At 32.5% G+C, this 10,353-nt stretch overlaps 1 long non-coding RNA gene across 1 annotated transcript; it reads right to left on the bottom strand.

Annotated features, from left to right (window-relative positions):
- Positions 1–596: 596 nt before the first annotated feature.
- Positions 597–1,595, bottom strand: LOC111399222. The gene is made up of 3 exons (XR_002703603.1): positions 1,321–1,595; positions 1,006–1,143; positions 597–902 (listed from the first exon to the last, which is right to left on the bottom strand). It is a non-coding gene; the product is annotated as an uncharacterized LOC111399222 (long non-coding RNA).
- Between the last annotated feature and the right edge of the window lie 8,758 nt (positions 1,596–10,353).

Raw genomic sequence — 10,353 nt, 5'->3', positions numbered from 1 at the left:
ATGATCATTCGTAATTAGTATATAATTCACAATAACTTGCTCATTGCCAGTTGTAATTAATAAATGACATTATCTATTTCCAAACATAATTGTCTAATTATAGGCAGCAAATGTTATTTCAACAAACCTCTAGGTAGCAAAATGAAGTTTCCCTATGATTGATTGAGATAAGGAAGTTCAGAGGTTTTATATTTTTGTTTTTGTTTTTGTTTTTTGTTTTTTGTTTTTTGTTTTTTGTTTCTTGTTTTGTTTTGTTTTTTTTTTTTTTGAGATAAACCAACCACATACGATGTCATGTATTATTAAAGTGAAAGAAAAAAAATATTACTATAGGCGAACACATTAAACTCATGTTTGGTTTTTAAAAAAAAAAAATCAGATTTTTAATAGATTTTGATAAAAGTATATGGAATGTGAAATTAGAAACTTATGAATCCCATAAAATGTATAGTTATAATTAATTTTTTATTTGACTTAAACTTAATTCACTTTTTAAGCTGGACCAAACAAGGACTAAATTAGTTGGAAGTTGAGCTACTTAGATTGTATTGATGTTAGTACACATTGACAAAAACCAAAAGAAGATGACAAAAATCATTTCACAATATACTCATTCCAAGTTTATTAAAACATAGGACATAATACTTGTAATAAAAAATGGCTACATTTCCACAATGTAGTCTCCAAGCCAAGACTATAGTTTATTTAATTAAAGCCAATTTAATGTAGTCTCCAAACAGAGATCTATAAATTTATTGACTCGACCAACTTCATAGATAGATGAGTAATTTATTCTCCTGCTGTTGCAGCAAAGCATTAAGCGATTACTATCTCCTTGATGGAAGGCTCTTCGTCCTTTGCACCAGCCATCACCTCCACAGTAATTTCCTTTTTATCCAAGGCTGCAATTCATGAGGGGAAACTTTAGTGCAAACACAAGGAAGCTTTTTGTCTAGTCAGATTCAATCTGCAAGGCAACATATCATTAAGTTTATGTTTACATACGTGGGCAAACTCGTGTGCAGAAACAATGGCCAACTGGTCCTCCGCAGCATGCTGGCAAACTTCCCTGAAGCATGCAGTATTGTTGACAAAGAAGCCAGTCACATCCTCAAGCATCCACCACAAGAGGACCACTCATATCTGCTTCAAGAAAAGAGTAGAAGATGTGTTAAATAACACTACGTTCAATACATATATAATACACTCCAATGTAAAAAATTGCGAATGCTTTGCTATGAAATTTAAAGCTGTTCGTGTTATTTCATATTTGGAGAATTAAAGTAGTTGACAAGCTGTGGAGTTGAATAAATTTCAAACCAGTGGACAGGGAAACCAATAGCAGGGGGGTCACCACTGCAAATGACCTCATGGAGAACTCCATCGTTGAGAGGGAGAGATGAAAGGGAGCTTTAGTGTAATGTGAATGGAAGAAACCCTGCTTGTATCTCTTTATATAATGTTTAAGATTGTGTTGATGTTGTGCTGTACACGTGTTATATGTGTGCTTCCAAAAGGGTAATGAATAGGATTTGTGGTCTTGGTGAATAGCGATCATAAACTTAAAAGATAAGTCTGTGCGATTTTATCTCTGTAATTTGAACATTTTGTATCTTAGTTGCCATTTTGAGGCTGTTCTAAGGAAGAGTGTTATTCACTTTTTGGATGTTAAATAAATAGAGGATTAGGTGTTGGAACTGTGTTTAATCACTATTTCTGTTATTTCTGGGCATCTCAATTAATGGTAACCAAGAATGTTTGGCATAAATTTTAAGCATGACAGAAAAAATATTATTTGAGAAGATACTTCTCTTGCCTCCCAAAACATGCTCGACGTCCTGGATGATTTTCTCTATGATATTATAACTGTGTAATACAAGCACATTTTCAATTTCATTCTAACCAATCGCTATCTTAACATCTCTCATATCAGCATTCGATAAAATTTGAACGTCCATATGCAAAGGGTGACGCACAAACCGAGAAATGATTTTTATTCCTTCTTCAAAACAGGAAACTCTATCTTCTTTAGTAAAAAAGTTTCCAAGCTAGATATGGTATCAAATCTTTTCTCTGAAACCATTTAAATCAAATCATAATACAAATTTGTCTGTTTGAATCCTTAGAGGTGTCAAAATATACCGGTCCGTCCATATAATTCATTGAGTCTATTCTTCTATGGATTAAGCTCTGTGTGATATAGAATCGTTGCTCTGTGGTGCGGAATATTTTTCTTAATTCAATTGAATCAAAAAAAAAAAAAAAAAAAAAAAAAAAAAAATGGTGTTGAGCTTGGATTGCCCACCATGGCACTTGTCAAGCCTCAAATTTTGATGATCTAGGATGTCATGACCCAACAAAAACAAGGGGCCGTGCTGGATTCAAGAAAGTTGGTTGAGAATTCACCAAAGCGTATAGGTAGCGAGATATTAATGACCATATTCTTTTCTTATATGTAATTTGTAATTACAAGTGAATTTTTGACTTTTAGCCAAACATTTTATTTATAAGTAAATTGTTTTAGTCACAGTAGATTTTTAATTGTAAGTGTACTTATGCATAAATTTTTAAAGATTAGTAAAGTTTTACTTAATAAATTATCTAACATAGAAGTGAATGTTTTACATATAGGTTGATATTTTACTTGTAAGTAAAAAAATTTATTTTATTATTATTATTTTTGGGTTTAAAATTTATGAGTGAATTTTACTTATATAAAAGGTCTTTTCATATCATTGAATAATTGGAAAAAAAAAAAAAATCTACCACATGTTATATAACTTTTAGATTATATATTTCCTAGATAAATTTGCATTAATTACCTAAATGGTCCACCGAGTCTTTTTCCAAATCGAAACTCAACAATGATGAGTGATCGAAAATTGTCATATTAAAGATTAGAGGATGAGGCACCATAAATTCTTCTAAAAGGTCAAAGCCACATCTTTATATCAATAAGTGCAACATGTTACCTAAATTATATATTAGATATTTTCTAGACTAATTTTCACTAATTGCAAAAATGGTCCCAAATATTGAGAATCTATAAATTCAGGAGAATCTTTTTTATCATGGAGACAAATCAATTTGTAGCAACAATTATTTCATAAAGTTATAGAGAGAAATATATTTGTTGCGTATAATATTTTTAAAGGTATAAAGTTTGCTACCTATTCCATTTTGAAATAAAACAGGCATGTAGTAATGTACATTTCATAACAAATCATGTTTGTCGTCATCATTTGTACATCGATCTGTACTTATTACCTAATTTATTTTGTGATATATATGTTGCATATTCTACTTTTACAACATACAAAACCGCTATTTGACAACTCTTGAAATGAAATTTTTGAGAAAAATGTTTCGAAATAATAATTATTTGAATATGTAATTAGAAAGTATGAAATTTTTTTAGGTTTACGTGCAAAATATTTCATTCTCAAAATATGTTTTGAAAATGAGTTTAATAAAAAGAAAAAAAATTATTTTAATGGTTGTCAAAAAGGAGCAAAAGTGTTAAAACAAATTATCTTGTGCAATGAAAATTTTGCAACACAAAGAGTTTGTCGCATCATCATCATTTGTTAACAATTTATACTTGTTGCCTAATTTATGTCTTCATTTATGTATGTTGTGTGTTCTATTTTAGGACATAATAAAATCTTTGCAAATATTATTTTGTAAGATAAAATTTATCTTTATAAGGCACTCTTGTTCTTGTTTAAGAGTTACTTTTTAAGTCCAAATTGTAATTGTAATTCCTAAGTTAAAATCAAGTCCTAGAAGAATTGTATTAGGTGTTTATCGAGTTATAATCAAAGTTAAAATAGTTAAGAATTGATAGTATATATCTTGAAGGAGTCCAAAATATAAAAAAATGTCAAAGAAGATCAAATTTGATCAAGAAAATGCAATTAGAAGTTTAAAGGTTACCAAAGAGCTGCACAAGTTATGCTCCAAATTCTTGGTCACAACTTGCAAAGCATTTTTCACATACAAGACTTTCGAATTTAAAGAATTATACTTCGAAGTATTGCAGCCTTTAGAGTCAACTTTCTAGGACTGCTCAGTTATCATTCACTTGCGTTAGCCTAGTGCTTGAGCGACATGTCGACTTTTAGAATTCTATTTTGCTTCAAACACTTGGTTTTTCAACCCCTTTTCATCTCAAATGCTTTTCCCTATATATATACACACTAACTTATGAATGTCCAAAAGTATGTTGAATCATATTTATTCCATAGATATCAATTCTTTGATGATCCAAAACATTCATTGATTCCAAAATTCAACCACCACATATTACTTAATTCATAAATTCTTCCAAAACATATTTTGTTGATCAAGCCATATTGTTTCATATTAAACCACCAAATCAAAATATAGAAAGTCATTGATCAAACACCAAACCACGTAATCCACTGAAGATAAATCGATACAGGAATCGGGAGGTATAGTAGAAGCACAAATTCAGGAGGACTAAGGTGAGATAATAGGAGTCAAGATTCGGCATTAGGAGCACGCAGTCTAGGGGGCTAAGGTATAAACCAAGAGTCAAGATTTGTTTTGAAGGAGTACACCTCCACTAGGATCAAGGGAGACTGTAGGAATTGAGGTCAGAAGTTCTATGGCGTAGACGCGGTCTCGTATGTAATTTTGCTTTGATTTATAGTAAATTACTGACTGGCAAAGTGTCTGGAGTTTTTACTTAGTTGGGATTTCTTCATGATCATCCTTGGCGGGTCAACAACCCAAATGCTCATTGAACTTTGTAAAAAGTTTTCACCGAATCGCTGAATTTTAAAAATTACTCCATTCATCACTAAACTTTGCAAAAAATTTCCATATGGTTACTGAACTTTGAAAAAGATTTCCCAATGATCATTGATCTTTTGTAAAATTTAGTGATAAATGGGATGATTTTTAAAGTTCAGTGACCTATGAAAACTTTTTGCAAAGTTCAGTGACCCTGTGACAACCTTTTGCAAAGTTTAGTAATGACTTGGGAGATTTTTAAAGTTCAGTGACCTTGTAAAAACTTTTTGAAAAGTTTGAGTTATTAACTCTCATCTTTCGTGTTCTTTACTGTTTTAATTATTGATTGTGATATTCAAAATCATAAGATAATTGAATTTGATTGACTAATCACCTAGAAACAATTAAAAGTGACTTATTGCTTTTTAATTGCTTATTTCAGCACTTGGGTCTAACTAAATAAATATTCAGCTAATTGGAATTCTCAGTACTCACTAGTAGTCGACAAAGTCCTACAAAAAGAAGATATGTGCAACTCATTAGTAATATCTTTTGAATGCAAGGTACATGGACATGCATTGATATAATAAAAACATAACAACACTCTTAATTCATCATATAATGGAAATTTTTTATAAAGTAAAAAGAATAAGGCGTGAGGTTGTTCAAAACTTTAGTTGGCAATCTGTTGATTAAAAATACTGCAGTCAAGAATGCATCTACCCAGTAACATGATTTTAAATGTGCTTGTGCTAATAAAATGAGTCCTATTTCTTGTATAAGTCTGTGTTTTCGTTCTGCAATTCCATTTTGCTGTGAAGTATATGGACATTTTAAGTGGTGAAAATTTTCATTATCTATTAAGTAGTCTTTGAATTGCTTAGAAAGATATTCGCTGCCATTATCGTTTGTAGTTGCTTTATTTTAGTACTAAAGAGATTTTTCACAAGAGACTTATATTTGATAAATAAAGCAAAGACATCAGACTTAAACTTCATGGGATATAATCAAGTAAAACGATAATAGTCATCAACAAATAAGACATAATATCTACAACCACCTATTGAAGCAACATGGAAAACCCATATATCTGAATGGATGAGTTGAAGAGGTGAAGTAGACTGTCTGGAGGACTCATTAAATGGTAGTTGTTTTGCCTTTCCAGCTTCACACGACTGACAAAAACTCAATTTATTTGCTAACTTTTTAATAGAAAGATAATTCGAACTTTCTAAACGACTTGAAATAGACTTGGATGGATGATCTAACCTAGCATGCCATTTATTTAAAGTGGTTTTGACTCCTACATGTGATTTAAGACACTTTAGTTTATTTGTTGAAGAATTCTTGTGGCTAGCATTCGGATAAAGTCCATTTTCAACCACTCTATGCATTAGTAGTCTTCCCATGTGATTCTCCTTTATACAACAATCAACACCCGTAAGAATAAAGTAACAGTTGTTATCTAAGCAAAATTTATTTATGGAAAGCAAATTAGTAGAGGCCTGGGGACAATGAAGAACTCGTTTTAAGGAAAAAGATGATTTATCTAGTTGAAGAGAGCTAGAGCCAGTGTTTTTAATGATCAAACATGTTCCATTGCCAACGATTACAGTATCAGGGCCTTCATAGCTCTGTTGAGAAGAAAGATTCGCTACATTAGAGGTAATGTGCGCATTAGCTCTACTATCTGTTTACCAGACTTGATTCTCAAAGACTGTGTTTGCTTCAACTATCATAGCAACAAGATCTGCAGGAGGAATGTCCTTGATAAGCTATATTGAATCTATTATAGCAATCTAAAGCCGTATGGCCAACTTTGCCACAGATTTGGCACATAGGTCTAGAGTTGTTAGCCACAAATTGTCTAATGTTATTATTCTGCTGTATTCCAGATGAGATTCTTGAGGAACCAGGACCTTGTTGCTGAGGTTTGAGGGTATTAGTTTGTGGTTTGATTTTTTCAGATAGTGTGGTACCTTTGATTTTGCTGCAAAAGCAAAGGTTGAAAGTTCAACAACCTGAGTATGTTTGCTTTCCAGCAAGGTTTCATAGTTGAGAAGTTCTGCACAAAAGTCCTCAAGAGATAAATCTTTCTCCATTGTAGCAAAGTTAAATGAAATGATGAAAGGATAGAACTGTGATTTCAGACAGCTACAAGAAAAGTAATAAAATCCTAATCTTCTACAGGTTTTCCAGTAGCTGCAAGTTGATCAGCAATGTATTTAGCATCTTCAAAGTAATTAGTACATGTCTTATTACCCTGAGTCAGCATTTGATGTCGTTTAAGGAACGCAATCTTTGATCTGGATTGTGATGAGAAACGAGTTTGGAGAGCACTCCAAACTTTCTATGAACTGTCCGAATTGCAAACAGTTGATGCAATCTTCTCTGTGATGGAATCAAGGAGCCAGCTGAGTACACAGTTGTTCTTGCGAAACCAAACTGTATATGCTGGATTTGATGAGCCATCTTGAAGTGTTTGTGATGGTGCGACATCTGAACCATCCACGATTCCGATGAGATCGTGACTTCGAAGAAAAGCCACAAATTGGTTCCTCCAGACCATATGATTGGAGCCATCTAGTTTGCTTGAAACAGGCTGAGAGGGGTTTGGTATGGTGAAAGTATGTGTCTCAAGTGTAGCCATTTGTGTCCGGGTGTAGCCATTTGTGAAAGGTGCGGAAGTTTTGTGGTTATGCAGGATCAGGGGTGTGCCCTTTTCTGCTCTAATGCCAAGTAAAAAACTCAAAATGAAGCAAAGAGATATTACACAGATTACTTTGAATGTTTTAGCTCACACTATAGAGTCTTTGTCTCACTTTCTCTATATAGCCATACATTGAAAACTATCTCAGAATATCAAGGAATCAGTTAGCAAGAATCAATCTATACAGAATTAAGTTTAAACAATTGAATTCAAAAAATAACCATCCTTAGAAAATGTAGGAGTTAACTTCCACAACTAATCTGTAGCTCCAATATTCTCTCTAACTTTTTCATTGTAATTTACTCAACTTTAAAATACTTTTGATAGGTCATTAAATAAATGCTTCATCATCAATCAATATTATGAAAATTGGACCAAATGGACCGGTTCAACGGGAACGGGTCCCTTTTATGCTTAAAAATCACAAGATTTAAAACAGAAAAAAAGGGGTTAAATTAGCCTATTAACAAAAAACCAGGCAACTCGAAAACGATTTAGCTGGGTTAGTAAAGTCATTTTAAAATCAATAGTTAATCCATGACTGTTAATTTTTCTTTTAATTTATTTTCCTTATCGTATAAAGTGTAAAAAATTATGAAGTTTCAAAAATGATTATTAAGTCCCTTTTTTGCCTTCATTTTCCACTTGTTATCATGAACTCATTGTTTATCGATTTAAATACATTTGGACAGAAAATTTTCATGTGAGACTTCATGGACTTTTAGGAAAGGATCATGGAGATGTTGGCATGATATATTGCACTTGATTAGCTTTAAAAGTGGGCTTAATATGAGTTAAGAGTTTTGTTCGTGGCTAGAAGAATAGGTTATCTCATGTACGGGATAAGGATTTTTTGGGTGAGTTCATTTGATGAATAATTCTTGATATTATAAGAAAACACATAAATTTCATGCTCCACTCTCTATTTCTGGCTCTTGCCTTAGGAGTGCTTTATCCCTGTACCATTTTAACTTTTTTCTTTATATGATTATTAATTCTTGGGATAGTGGGAAAACTGCATTTCTTATAGCATAGCGCACAACTCATAATTGCTGCAGTTGAGATTTTTCTGTTTCCAAGTGCCCCATAATATATTATTCCTTTTACAAAACGCAATCGTGAGAAAAAGGCATAAGTTTTGGAGTATAGAGGACAACACATTTGTCTTCAGAGAGATCTCATTCACAAGCCTTTACATTTTTACTTATAAAGAACACTAATTCTTAGATTTTACGAAATTTAGAGCCGTTGGAGCATAACGTTATCAGAAGAAGCATGGTTTTCACTCTGGGATGATAAAAATTGATCAATGTTCCTTCATGTTGGATTTTGTCCTTTGATTCTAAATTTCCTCTTTGTATTTGTATCACTATAATTTGTGTAGAATATTTTCTAGGTAAGCAATAGATTTCTTTTTTCTTGGTAAAGAAATATATTTACCTGTAAGTTGTCGAGGATTAACTGAGCACTTCTTCATATGGTTCTGGATTTTGCGATATATAGACTACAAAATCTGAATGTTTGTCTATTTTACAGGCTCCAGTGCTTCTAGAATTTCTCGAGAAAATGAAGAAGGGATCTCTTCCATTCTATCCACAGGTGATAAATTTTTTAATACTAGTATAAAATATAATTTTTTTTTTAGTGTCGTTGTTGATTGCAAAAAATGTCGCCAACAGATCCCCGGCCTCATCACCCCTCCAAATCTGCATGCAGAACACTTCGTTAGGAGGCAAAGAAATTTATTTGATTAATTATGTGAAATTATGTATCAAGAAACAAATTAAAAAAAATTAAAAAAATTAAAAGACTGCCAAAACACTATAATGTGAAAGTCTACTGATTAAATTTTGTTTAGTGATTCCGGAGTATTTTATTTTAAAATGCATGTATAGGTTCTGGGTGTTTTTTTTTGTAAAATGTTCAAATGCTACCGGTCACAAATCCTTGTCAAAATTTAAGGATGCTGACACCCTTTAAGTCTATTACTTTGACAGATATTGATAGTTGACGGCAACGGAATACTTCATCCTCGAGGCAAGTCTTTTATTTTTTCAATTTTTTAGGAAAGATAAGAAGTAATGCACTATGGCCAAATTCCTTCTTGAAACCGGCCTAAACTCTTTGTTTATTTAGTTCATTTTAAAAATCCCAAACTTATTTCACACGAAAATTCCTACTTTATGCAATTGCCCTTCACCGGCGCTTGCTGGATCCATCTGTGAACCCTAGAAGTAGCTACCTTTGTTTTGATCTTTGAGGCTGGGGTTTTGTGGTTGTTTTGGTGTCGTACGGACGGTACAATGTATTTTGAACCCTGAATATTCAGATCTTGATGTCAATGGTTCGTTCAAAATATGTTTTGTGTTCTGGTATTTTTTAGATCTTGTTATTACAATGTTATCAGAGCCTTGTCTTAGTGAATCGAGTCTATTTCCTTACGATTTGGTTGTGGAAAATTGATTTTTATAACCGGATCTAAAAGGATTTGAAAGTTTGTGGAACCCTAGATCTTGTTGGTAGCGGATCTTGGTGTTGATTAAAATCTCTTCGTGAGATCTATTGTTCTTGGTGATTATTGGAGGGATCTTGGTGCTGGAACTCAAATTTTGGATTTTATCTTGTGAACTGATCTAGAAACTGGTATACTGTGTGGCTGAAATTTCAAAGCAACCTGTTAAAATTTTTCTCTAACCCTAAACCTATTTCATATTCTTGTGCCTCTTTATTGTTCGAATAATTCCCCCTCCTTTGAAACGTGTGGTGTGGATTGAGCCTTGACCTAGCGTCGTAAACCTCACGAAATCCAAATGAATCCTATCACACTATGTTGTTTCATTATTCCCTTTTTTTTTTTTGTTATTGCCTTGCTAATTTTGATATTT

Source organism: Olea europaea, chromosome 8 (genome assembly GCF_002742605.1).
Source record: "Olea europaea var. sylvestris chromosome 8, O_europaea_v1, whole genome shotgun sequence".
NCBI lineage: Eukaryota > Viridiplantae > Streptophyta > Magnoliopsida > Lamiales > Oleaceae > Olea > Olea europaea.
The sequence above is the reverse complement of the archived record's forward strand: the minus strand, read 5'-3'. Positions and strand labels throughout refer to the sequence as shown.